This window comes from Natator depressus, chromosome 2 (genome assembly GCF_965152275.1).
Source record: "Natator depressus isolate rNatDep1 chromosome 2, rNatDep2.hap1, whole genome shotgun sequence".
Taxonomy (NCBI): Eukaryota; Metazoa; Chordata; order Testudines; family Cheloniidae; genus Natator; species Natator depressus.
In genome coordinates, this window is record NC_134235.1 from 121098401 (window position 1) to 121112171 (window position 13771).

General features: G+C 42.3%; 1 protein-coding gene across 1 annotated transcript in view; it reads right to left on the reverse strand.

Moving 5' to 3' along the window:
- CDH6 (cadherin 6) overlaps positions 1–13771 on the reverse strand; it is a 125355-nt gene that overhangs the window by 39216 nt on the left and 72368 nt on the right. The gene's annotated exons all lie outside the window — the stretch shown is intronic.

Genomic DNA, 13771 nt, shown 5'->3' on the forward strand with positions numbered 1-13771 from the left:
ATGTCACATGGGAACAAACTAGCATATTGCTGGGCTTCGCTTTAGCTGAAGGTGAGCGACACAGATTCAGGGAGTTTTCACTGTGCAGGCTACAGCATGACCAAGCAAGCTACAGTAATGCACCATCGGTTCTTTACACTGTGCAAGGAGACTCCAGCTTCAGATGGGAATTAGGGGGCCAGATGCACTGCTGCTTTGAATTCAGCTGCGTTGAATAGAATTTATAACAGCAGTGAATTTGGCCCAATTTCTTAACTATTGTTCTCTGTATATAGTGAACACTAGTAAGCACTTGGGACCAAACTGTACTTTTCCAAAACAAATACCCATGACAGGATGACAATTGGCCAAGGAACTCTGCTGTAGTTTGAAAAGATTTCTTCCAGTCTTCCCATCAAAGAATGTTGGAGGGCTGCGGAAGAGGCAAGAAATCCTCTGGGAAGGAAATTCCCCGACCTCTGGCACTCAGCCCTGCTTGTCCCCCCCTTTGGTATCATGGTAACTCTGCTGCTCCTGTGGTCCTTCTCACAGGAGCCATGCTGCTATTGGCCCTCCAACCCATGCCATTGCAAGATCGTCTCTTTCTGAGGGATGCTCAGTTGCAGAATCTAATTTAACGGTGTTTTTACTGTCAACATTAACTGTGGATTTCTATCCAGTGCTAGTGGAAAGAAAGAATGCTCTGTGGTATTGCAGGAGGATCAGGGGAGTAGGATGATGCAACAGTGGAAGAACGATCCTACATTGCTGTCTATTTATTTCTCAGCATCTTCAGATTTGTACTGCCTACAGCACTATAGGAAACTTTCTGAGGAAGCCCCAGAACTTGAAGCCACAGCTCCATCACCAAAAGGCTCCAAAACAATGGCAAGCTAAGCACAGGTCAAACTGAATTGTGTCTTTGCTGGTAAGTGGACCTAGAGTCCAAACAAACAAACAAAAAACATTCACTGCAGCATCTGTTTGAAAAGGAGTAACTTAACGCAAACTAAGAAACTTTGAGTTCATGCCCACAGCATCCACACAGGGGTGTTATCGCACAGCACCTTGGTGTGCACTGCTATTTGCATTCCCCTAGTCCAAAGTGCAGGGCATTGTAGACGAGCCCTAAGACCACACATAACACACAGCAAACCAGTATGCTAAATTCAATGAGGAGAAGCAACAAATAATAAGAAATCAGCACACATGGCAGTCCAAGCACCAAGACAGCTGGGGTCATTGGAGGATGCCAACATAAGAGGTCAGCAGTGGAGATTCCAACATCTTTTCCTGCAGAAAAATAAGACCTCTAGACCCTCGGAGGATCATGGGGTGATGGCAGATGGTCAGTGAACATAGCATGAGCTACTACTGCCCAAACCATCCTCTTTTCCCCCTAGAGTCTCCTCCTGCCTTTCTAGTCAGATGATGAACACCACAAACCTCCTCCCCTCCCCAGTGCTACCACCAGTTCAGCTGAATCGTTGATAGTGCTAGGAGGAGCCTTAATGCAGATGAGGATCCCTGAACCAGTCTCATTTTTATCACCATATTAATTAAGCCTGGTTTCAGCCAATATCATGGTAAAAATAAGTCCAGTCATGGAAAACTTGTCTACCCTTGGGCTCCCACCATTCCAGTGGGAATTTTTTCATAACATTTCCTAGTATGGATATAGCCTATAATGACTGGAGAACTAGTGGAAGTAGGATATTCCCAAGAACTAGGAGAGTGAAATTTAGGAAGTAAAAAGGTTAATGGATTTTTAATCACAGTTTAAATTTTTTATTTGTGTGGGTTTTTTGTTGTTGTTAATACTTATAATGATATGCTCATTTTGAGTATGCTATTCACCTGTTAGTTATCTTTGTTTACTGTAAAGAGATCCAGATCAGATGCGGTCCCTGCTGCACAAGAGGAGATAAAGCAATAATATTTTTTGATCTTGTCACTAGTTGTTTAGTTTTCTTAAATAAATGACTCCTGTTTAAGATGGACTCTGATTCCATACATTGGAACAACACATATTTGACTTCAATAATTAATTAACATTTTGCATGTCTTAGTTAAAGATTCAGTACCTCCACCTCTTCGGCTAAAGGATTAAAGCTAAAAATGAACATGCTCTGAAACTGCCAACAGTTTGTCCAGCAAAGGTAGGGAAGACAAGACCAGCTGTGCCATTCCTGTTACTTCCAAGGTAACAAAACAAATGTGAAAAAGAAAAATCTTTGATCATGTAAATAACAGACAATCTATTCTATTCAGGTTCTGGGGTAGTAAGCAACCTGACCAAAATATGTTAAGGATGAAATATTTCAGAAATCTTGTTCTAGTTTTTTTGAAAACACACATTTATAGCTAAGACAGATTTGTAATTGCATCCAGTCTTACCACTTTCCCAAAGACCTGAGCGAATAAATTAGTGACACCAGTTTGTTGGCAAAGCAGTATGTAAATTATTTATTTATTACATGACAGAGAAGTGCAACAGATCACAGTCCATGCAACAACACATATTGCATAGACCTGAGACTAGCTATTATCCTTATCTTGTATGCAACTACTGAAGATAGAGCTTGCTATTATGAGTAGTCTCCTTGAATCTGATTCATACAAATTCTAAAAAAGGTTTTATAGGAATCTGTTTAATTCAGTACATTGGGATATTTCCCTAAAACCTTGATAATAGGTATTTGAGGGAAGTGTCTATAAAATAAGCCTTGCATCAACCTTCTCATATCTGTCAGGATCCTGGGTAAAGGAAGACAGGACTAGTGGCAGGATTTTGGGAGCCAGGAACTGAAGCCTGGGGTCAGAGCCAGTATCAGGGTCAGAGCCATGCTGAGGATCAAGCCGGAATCAGAATCAGGTATCAAGCTGAGTGTTAGAGCTGGAGACAGAGTCAGGAATCAGGGTGAGGGTCAATATCAGGTATCAGATTCTGTATTGGGCTTCCAGGTGTTGATTGGGAGTCAGAATCCAAGTCAGAGCCAAAGTCAGTACTGGGGGTTCAGAAACGGAGAAGCAGGGCAGTCATTCCAGCTAGCTAAGGATCCACATTGTTGCCTGGGTACTTTGTACTATGCCCCATTAGCGTCTATATGATCAAGGAGCCAATCAGGGATTGCTAAGACAACTGCCAATCAGATTACTCAAGGAGGAATGTCCTGGGGTGTGCACCTACTGTGGATTGTGGGTTGCATAGAGCAGCCAGGTTATGGCAGTGTGGGGCTGTTAACTGCCTGGTAGCCATGCAAACCTGGGTTCAAGATCTGATGATCCTTACAGCATCAGAACAGAATTTTAAATATGTAGTTTTGAGTTTGGTCTTTTTCTTTAATAACATACACTTGTATATATTAGAAAAAAATCAAAAATTAATTCTCTAAAAAGAAAACTATCTCTGCAGAGGATAAATTTGTAACATTCTCCTGTGAGGAGAATGTCTGAAAACCTGTTCTGTTATTCTAGATTCTGTTATCTACATTTGTCCTTGACTATTTGTTTTTGCCTGAATAAAAACTTCTCTACCAAACAATCTGTTTCTTTTTTTTTCTTATGTGTCAAGATGTCCTAGCAGCGATCTGCTGTTTATGTGATCGATATGAGGAGGAAAATTGCCATTCTAACCATGTAGAAGAGTTGTAAAAATAAACCTTAAAAGAAAACCAAAGGATTAGGCCTGAAGATACAGTTAAAAATAAATGGACAGTGTTGTATTCTATGCCCGCACAGTGCCTAGCACAATGGCTGGTATGTAGAATAAAATCAGTAAATAGTAATAATAAAATATCCCTCTCAATGTGAAGTCATTTTCCCCATACAGAAGACTCGTTATAGGAGGACGTTCACTATAACCAGATGTGCCCATTCATCATCATCAAATGCACATAGTCTACTGAAGACCATTGTACCAGCACTGTACTAGGGATCAGAGAGTGAAGTTCCCAGTTCTGGCTCAATCCTGAGAATCCATGTATCTCTGGGGTGGTCCCACCGATGACTCCAGGTATGGTCCAAGCATGCACCACTTCGTGTGTTGATGGAGAGTTTGAGGCATGGCATGCTGGGGTGTTTTTGTCCATCCTGGCAACATGGCTAAAGCAAATGCAAAGCTGCTTTTGAATGTAGTGAGTGATTGGATGAAGGTCAGATCTCTGTGATGTTGTGTCGTTTTGCACAAAACTGAAACACTTTATGTTCACAATTTGGCACTTATTGAGCATATGGAATGCCTTTAGCTGTTCCAAATCTGCCTGGAAGTGGGACCAGGCTTCTGACCCTTATAGCAGTGCATGCAATACAAAAGTTTGACAGAACCTAAACTTTGTCTCAATGCAGAAACATTTTTTCAGTTGTGGACAAGACATTGACTTCATCAGGCAGTGGTAAGACATATTCATCAGAGGGCATCTGGTTTACTGTGACTGTTTGAACTCTGCTTGCACCTATGTAGATGCAAATTGTCAAAGCTCTGCATGGTGCTCAATCCCACCAGTACTGGAAGTTCTGGTGGCCCAGCTCTGAGGTTCTTGACCTTGGTCTTCTGCCAGAAGATGTTCAACCTCATAGTGTAGATGGGATGATGTCTTGGAAAACTTGAAGGGCGGAGCTGAAATTCTCTGGATTCTCTACAAGCAAGGCTGTGTCATCAACACTGTCTTGATTGGTGAACACCTCCAGGCAGCATAGAGTGGCTGCAGGGGAGCAGCCAATCAGAGGGGCTGCTGGAGTGACCAACTGGGGGCCAGAAGGGCCCCATAAAAGGAAGCAGCAGTGGCAGAGCAGTCAGTTTCTGCCTGGAGCTTGAAGAGGGAGAAATGGGTGTCTGGCTGGCAGGAAAAGCATCAGGACCATGGACAGGCCAGTGCAGGCAGGCTGAGTCCAGAGGACTGAGCCCAGAACCTAGCCAGACTGGGTGAGCGTTTCAGGATGGGCCCTGCTGGTCTGGTTGAAGGCTGAGCCTAGGGAGAGCTGCTGAAAGGACACAAATTGAGGGGACCAAGATGGACCCCTGTTGGGCTGTTAAAGAAGATTGTATCTCCAGGAAGGAAACCTTGATGCTACAGCCCCAACCAGGGCTGTGAGAAAGAATTAGAGACTGTACATCCTGGAAGAGGGGACAGTGTGTGTGACTCGGCCGGAAGGCTGAGTCACTGAACACCCGACTAGAAAGGGGGAGCTTGCAAAAAGTGGGTGCTACCCCTATTCAAAACTGAGTGATTGCAGGCACGCATTGGCCAAAAGGGGAGTGCTTGTGAGAGGTGGATGCTGACCCTGTTACAAGTAGTTGATGCAGGCCAATGCTCATTGGTTCCTAGGCACCCTTGAGCAGCTAAGGTGAAATATCATCAGGACCAGTACCATATCCATTCCATAACTTTTGGATGTCCTTTTGTACTTCCTCTAGTAATGAAGGATCAGTGTCCATCCCTGGGTCTGCCAAGTCAGGTAGCTCCAGACCGTCATGAGCAGGTGGATGGTTCATCACACTTTCATAATGTGTTTTCTATCTGTTCAGGACCTCATCCATTGATGAGCAGGGAGAGAATGTTAGAAGGCTATTTATGGCTGCCAGTCAGGCATATGATCGTTCTGGAGGCAGGACCCAGATTGTTTTAGATTGTTTTAGATTGTTACCTGCTTCATTGACCACAGAGTTGATGTAGATCACATGATCACATTTTGCCATGGCCCCGGAAATGCCTTTCAACTGTTTATGTTCTTGGACATCTCCCTGTTTGCATACATCTGCCTTTTTGCTAATATATCAAAGGGTCTTCAGAAAGCCAGTGTTTCTTGTAAGACAATCTGAAACTGATTGTTTCAGTGGCCGTGTGTGATATAGCAGTATGTATACCATGCCATGCAATCTCTGTCATCAGAGTGGGTACCAAAGTTATGTACGAGATCCTCGATAGCCTGTGTGTATTTCAACAGGATCCGCAGAAAGACGTTGCACATTGTACTGTTGTTGACCATCTGGCTTGTGAGGAGTTGGAAGATGCAGTGAGAACTGAGCGGCAACTAGTCTATGGTCATAGTTTGCTGGAGCTACTGTGCCACCGAAGACCCAGTGAGAATTTCGCTATAGAGCAATTTTTGATAAAGATGTGGTCAATTTTTTTTCATGGCACATCCATTATTTGAAATCCAGGTCCAGCAATGGTCCACCTGAACCAGGAGCCCATGACAGACAAACAGTCAGTGGCACACAATGTCAAAAGCTGAGTCATTTGGGGAACCCAAACCAAAAGGGCCAATCATGGTTTCATACCCAGTTCAATCATAGTCAGTCACGGCATTGAAATTTCTGAGCACTAGCAACGTGTCATGTGGTGGAGTTTGCTGCTAGCTGGTGGTAGAAAGATCATTACAGTGCACTATAGCATTCTTGTAATAAAACAGATTCTCGGCTGGTGTAAATTGCCATCATTCAATATGATGACTTCAATGGAGCTGGGACAATTTACACACACTGATGATCTGCCCCTAGAAGAGAATGTTCATCAGCAGTTGTGCACATTACAATACGCTGGAAGAATTTTGCTTCACTATGAATTGGACTGTGTGAAGTGCTAAGTGACCCCTGGGAACCACTGTTCAGCATGTTCAATGAAGTCAGTCGGAGTTGAGATTGCTCAGCTCCTCCCAAAGCTGGGCCTTTTAAATACAATTTTACCATGTCCGGGTTCATTTTAAGGGTTATGCTGTATTAGTTTACTCTAAAGTTTCCTAGGTAAGTGGAAAAGAACTCAGTATTTGTCATCACCTCACTGCATGGCTTATCTCTCCTCACTGCATGGTTAATCCTTCTCATTTCCCTTAGTTTTCTATCATCTCTTATGTCCACTGCTCCAGTTTCTAAGAGGACATGTATATCTATGTAAGCACAACTAAAATGGAAAAACGTCTTTTGGTCCCATAAAAGACATTACCTCACCCAGCTTGTCTCTCTAATATCCTGGGCCCAACATTACTTCAATAACACTGAACAATATTTCTGTTGTGTTAGACAGCCATGCACATAAGGCTGCTAGGGATGTTCTAGGGTCTGTATGGTTTATACTGCTCTGTGGGATTCTATGCCTCTATGCATGTTGTGGTGGACTCTCTGGCACACTGCAGAGGGGAGGGTGTGAAAGTTAGGGGTGGGATAGCAAAGGAGTTGTGGAGTCATGAAGTCATGAAGAGCTAAGTCACATGTTGGAAGAGCATGTTCATTATTTCCCCATACCCTTCTCAGCTATGCTGTATCTCATTATTGTTCCTTTAGTGCACAGCCATTTCAGTCCAAGCCCTTTGTAACTCCTCTTCCTCTACAGGAAGAATATACCTTTTTTACAGGAACTCAATGTTATTCAACAGTATTCACTTCTCAGGTCAAATGAACTGAATGTGACAAAGAAAACCAAGGGGAAGAAGCTCTGACAATGCTGTTGCTGTGGAAAGTGAATGCAGAAGCAATTATATCATACTTATATTATAGTAAATTAATTTGCTTAATATTCAAAATTTTATTGGAATTGTTTCTGCTAAATCATCAGTAACTGGAAAAGACTGAGGATGAACAACAAATAAAAAGATTTTAGGATACTATCAGCACACTTTTACCTAATTTCACTTTAATACCATGGTTAAATTTAACAATCTGGTTCACTTTTAATGATTCACTGTCAAATAAAAACTATTCAGTTTTTCCCCTTTCATCTTCCCCAGAATTGTCCAGGGCCAAAAAGTTCAAATGTGGGTGCTTAAAGTTAGGCTCTTAGATCCAGATTAAGCCACCCCAATTAGAGAATTCTATAGTTGGTTAAATATGGATTTAGGAGCCTAAGTTTAAGCACCTACACTTGACTTTTTTTTCTTGTGAGATGAATAACTATTTAAAAAGTAGTACCGTTTCAAAATTGCCTGCAATCTGAGATAACTAATAGCTTCCTCCTTAGAAATGTCATTGGCAATATTGCCCTAAAGCAAAAGTAATGACAGTGACATATGCACAGAGATACAAAGAACACAAGAAAGAAAAAGACATAAAGGAAAATTTTGGCCAAAGTATCTATACTATTTTTTTTAAGGTGCATGCATATATTTACAGCTTGTCTATTTATCTTGAATAAATAATTTCACTTAACACAAAAATGCCAGCAAATTTTTACTGAGATTTTAAAAACAAAAAATTGATCCACAGAGCACAAATGGAAAATATTCCAACAAAGTATGCAGAAAGAATTTAAATGTGCCTTTCACATACTTTTGGGAATAAGATAACATATTCTAATATGAAAATTTGCTCTTCATGCGGCTCTGTGGAAGTGCATTTCAGTAGTGCCAACCCTAAACATTAAAAACCCATGTGACAAACCCCCCAAAATCATGAGACTGGCCTAAGCTGCCAGGATCTTTCTGCTCCCTCCCCCAACTTGTGAGAATGGTGTTGGCTGCTTCCTCTTCCCCCCATCTCCTGCTTAAAAACTCTTCTGGCTCCTGCAGCAGCTCTGATTGACTGCTCTTTCTGAGGAAGCAGGGTAGTGGGGAAGGCAGCCAATCAAAGGGTGGTTACCCCATTCATGAGAAGCTGGAGCACCTAACATCATCATCATGAGACTGGCTGCAGTCCTGTTTGAAATCACATGACTCACCAGGAAACTGTGAGAAATGGAAACACCGATACTTTCTTTAAAATGTCATTTTGATGGGCAATCGCAATAATTTTCAAGGGAAACCTCCCTAATTTGGAAAAAAATTGTTCAATGAAAATGAGAACCCATCTAGAACCCAAGTGAATTCAAGGGGAAGATTCTCATTTATTTCAATGGGAATTAGATCAGGCTCTACATGCTTGGCATATATTTTAAAGGACTATGTAATAAAGCGCAGACTTATTCGCAGTAGGGAGCTAGGGAGTGTGTGCTTTTCATAACTTTTTGCTAAGTATTGTTGGGGACACTGGGGCATGGCCACTAGGTAACTCGAGGGGATAGAAGACCACGAGTGTCGATGAAGCCCCCTCGCACTAGGCCCAGGTGTCCTTGGCCCCCCCTCCCGCCTGGAGGCACTCGCAGCAGCTCTGCGTACTAGGCCCAAGTGTCCTTGGCCCCCCCGCCTGGAGGCACACACAGCAGTTCTGCTGAGAATCTGCAACAATATGCTGCAGAGTCAGACTGCCTGAAACTAAACAAGGCCAAACAGGGCAGATATGGAAGAACAACAGTATTATTAGTAGTATTTGTATTATTAGGGTACCCCCTAGGAGCCCCAGAAATGGACCAAGACACTATTGTGCTAGCTGCTGTATGAACACAAAACAAAAAGATGGTCCTTGCCCCAGAGTTTAAATCCCATGTTAATGGCATATTCAGACATGGAGCAGCAAACAACTTTTACCACACTCTGTTCTAAACAGTGTAACTAATCACATTTTTTAAATGGCTTTGGATTGCACGGCAGCTTCCTGTTTAGTTGTCACTATTGCCACAGACCTCTTTACATTGCCTGAAAACTTTATGGGTAATGTTGTTTTCCACCCTAAAGTCTAAATTCCATTTCATATTACAAATAGATTCATAGATATTAAGGTCAGAAGGGACCATGATGATGATCTAGTCTGACCTCCTGCACAAATAGAACAGTCTATTCATTAAATTTCAGAGCAGTTACTGCACTTCTTGAAAGGTCAAAGTCAGTCTCTCTTATAATAATCCAGAAATATATATTGCAGATTATGTCTTATTACTTACTTGTATTTATGAGGTATAATTACCTCACAAAGGAAAACAACAGAACACCACTGGCCATCACGTACAGCCCCCAGCTAAAACCTCTCCAGCACATTATCAGCGATCTACAACCTATCCTGGAAAACGATCCCTCACTCTCCCAGACCTTGGGAGACAGGCCAGTCCTTGCTTACAGACAGCCCCCCAACCTGAAGCAAATACTCACCCGCAACTACACACCACACCACAGAAACACTAATCCAAGAACCAAACCCTGTAGCAAACCTCATTGCCTACTCTGTCCCCATATCTACTCCAGTGACACCATCAGAGGACCTAACCACACCAGCCACACCATCAGAGGCTCATTCACCTGCATGTCTACTAATGTTATATATGCCATCATGTAACAGCAATGCCCCTCTGCCATGTACACTGGCCAAACTGGGCAGTCCCTACGTAAAAGAAGAAATGGACACAAATCGGACATCAGGAATGGTAACATACAAAAGCCAGTAGGAGAACACTTCCATCTTCCTGGACATTCTATAACAGATTTAAAAGTAGCTATACTTGAACAAAAAAACTTCAGAAACAGACTTCAAAGAGAAACAGCAGAACTAAAATTCATTTGCAGATTTAACACTATTAATTTGGGTTTGAATAGGGAATGGGAGTGGCTGGCTCATTACAGAAGCAGCTTTGCCTCTCCTGGAATTGACACCTCCTCATCTACTCTTGGGAGTGGACTACATCCACTCTGATCGAATTGGCCCTGTCAACACTGGTTCTCCACTTGTGAGCTAACTCCCTTCTCTTCATGTGTCAGTAGATTTATGTTTGCATCTGTAACTTTCACTCCATGCATCTGAAGAAGCAAGGTTTTTACCCATGAAAGCTTATGCTCAAATAAATCTGTTAGTCTTTAAGGTGCCACTGGACTCCTTGTTGTTTTTGTGGATACAGGTTAAGATGGCTACCCCTGATACTAGTTACTATTGTAGTTCTGCTGTGATCATAGAATATTAAGGTTGGAAGGGACCTCAGGAGATCATCTTGTCCAACCCCCTGCTCAAAGCAGGACCAATCCCCAATTTTTGCCCCAGATCCCTAAATGACCTCCTCAAGGATTGAACTCACAGCCCTGGGTTTAGCAGGCCAATGCTCAGGCCACTGAGCTATCCCTCCCCCCATTAATTTTTTTGTCTCTCTACTAACTTGATAGTGAAAATGTGCCCAACTGATTGAAATATTAAATAGATGACAGGCAGATGGCAGATAGAATCATTGGTTCACTCTTGGCAGGACCTGGAGTCACTTGTGCACTTCCTTTTCCAGCTAATACCTTCATTTCAAACTGGATATTTACAGACTAACAGTCTGCTGTCTAGCTGTGAACTGATTAAATCCTGTGTGTAATCTGAGGTTACGCGGCACTCAGAAAATTCCAAACACTCGAAATGAGATCTGCCAGCACTATAGAATTATACCTGCTTCTATTTAAAAACCATAAACTCTTCCCAACGTTCCCTTGGTCCATTGAGGCTTGGCACTCCAGCCAGCATTAACTCATCCCTTCCATAAATCGCCCCAGCCAGCATCAATCCTTTCCCTTCAATTGGTAGTGCCACATTTAGGGGAGAAAAAGGTTCTACTAAATCCATGAAGTTCCAAATATGCTTTTGAATTGCCTGCCAAACATATGCAAAAACTTATATAAAAATCCTGCATCACCACTGCAAAAACACATACAAATATTTGATTCAAAACAATATAAGATTTTTTCCACATACTAAGGCGGGCTTGTCCCCTTTTCAGAGCATAGGACCACTACGCTCCTGTATTCTGGGTAATCTTGACCCAACTGTTACTGGAGCCAGGAAATAAGCTCATGGTCTTTTAATCACATAGTTATTACATAGTATCTGGAAAAAACTATGGCCAATATTTAAAAAAAGGGAGCTTACAGATTTAGGGGCTAAGAAGTTGCTGAGTATTCGCAGTTTTTAAAATCAGGCTACATATTTAGGTGACTATATATGAACTTCGGAGTCTAACTTCAGGCACACAGTTTTGAAAATGCTGGCTTAAATCTTCAGCAAAAATAGAATGGATGGCATGGATCCTGGCAAAGAATGGGAGGAAGTAGCTGCTCTGCTTCCAAATTTTCCTGGAAGCAAATGGCATTGCAGAGAAGCCACAGTAGGGGAGTCCCCCATACTGCAATATGTGGCAGGTGCAGAAGCATTAGACAGCTGCAGTGCATTCCCCTGGGAGCTGCAGGAACAGGGGTTTGAAGTAAACAGGACTCAAGTACTACCCATTTCCACATTATTCTTTTTTTTGACAAGCTCAAATGAGAAACACAGAATGACCCAACCTTATAAGAGCTTGAGAAAGTAATTCTAGATGGATGGCCATCAGAAAAAGCTCAGGTACTTCCAAACATAAAGATGGGATTATAGAGATGGGATTTCTGCATGTGATGGGTGTGACAAGGTGGCTAGCCCCTTTTAAGAGGGTGTTGGGTCCCATGCACCTGTGACTAGTCAGCTGCTTCCTAATTGGGTTTTAAGAGAGGGCATCTGGGCCATATAGTTGGGAAAGTGTGATAACAGAGTGGATTAGTCAGGAGACTGACAGGTGAGAGCTAGAGATCAGGGGACTGGAAGAGGTCTTGAGGGGAAGCTGCAGAGACAAGGAAGCTCCACAGGCCCTCTCTGGGAATAGGGAGAAACTATCAGCAAGCCAGTGGGTTTTCTTGAGCTGGAGAGCCAGTGCTGGAGGCTGAAAAGGGCTGAGTTGTTGGACTGTGTTTTGGTAGAAGAATTATGAAACTGGTCACTCTCAGTGGCTTGGAGTGCTGTCCTGGAACAAGGACAGAAAGGAACTGGGCACCGTATGCTGATGAATTCCTGGGTGATTGATGTAGAAGTGAAGTCTCTGGTGAGAGGAACAGAAAATTTCTGTATTTTAAAATGTTTTTACTGTGGAATAGAAAATCACCTTTTATCACAAGGATTCAGTGAATTACTGTATCTGTACATTAATAAATCATGCCTGGGTCTTTGAATTGGACAGTGAGAGAATGCTCTTTTTATAGCTGGGCCAAAGGGAAACTGAGGCATGCACACCTGTTGTATGAGAGCCTGTGGCTGGAGGGCTTTTGAGGTGGGGCTGCTCTATGACAATGAGCTTCTGTACCCTCTCTTCCCCCCCCCCCCCATTTTGTCATAATACTACACAGCATGATGTCAGAAAGGCTAAAGATATTTGACAGTGCTCATGTGGGTATTGAGAAGTATAAAAACTGAGCCTAACATGTAATATTCTGGCCAGTCTGAATGTTACTATTGAGGATAAGGGCTGTATGTGTGAATTCTATAATAATCACAGTAAATGGAATGCAAAGGAAACAATGAGACTGTATAATATTCCTGTTTGTTCTTGGTGCAAGTTTGACACAGATCTGTTTGAAGTTAACAGAAAAAAAAGTCTTATTTGTGAACTAGCACTCAGGTTGGTTGTGTTTAAACTGACCTGCTGCCCAGCAAATCAAGTGTTAAGTAGTATTATCAACTCACTGTAAGTCTCAGATTGTTTACCGGTGGATCCCACGTGAATTCCATTAACCGAGAATGGCCCACCATTCAGAAGTACCTTCCTAATTCTGGCAAGTCTGAAGCACACCACATCGAACTCTGACTTTGCAGAGTCAGGTGGGTGAGCAGAAAAATCAATGCAAAAACTAAACAGCAGGAAAATTCAATATATAATACTGTTGAAATATTATAATACAACTCAAAATGCTTTATTAGGATCACCACTTCAGAGAGCAATAGGCTGAGGGGAAAAAACATTAGTACCAAGAACTGAGAAGCAAAAAATGACAGAACAACCTCAGTGACTGAACAGTCCAGAGCAGAAAGATAGTTTTGAGACTCTGAAGTGGCTATGTTTCAGAGTAGCAGCCATGTTAGTCTGTATCCGCAAAAAGAAAAGGAGTACTTGTGGCACCTTAGAGACTAAAATTTATTTGAGCATAAGCTTTTGTGAGCTACAGC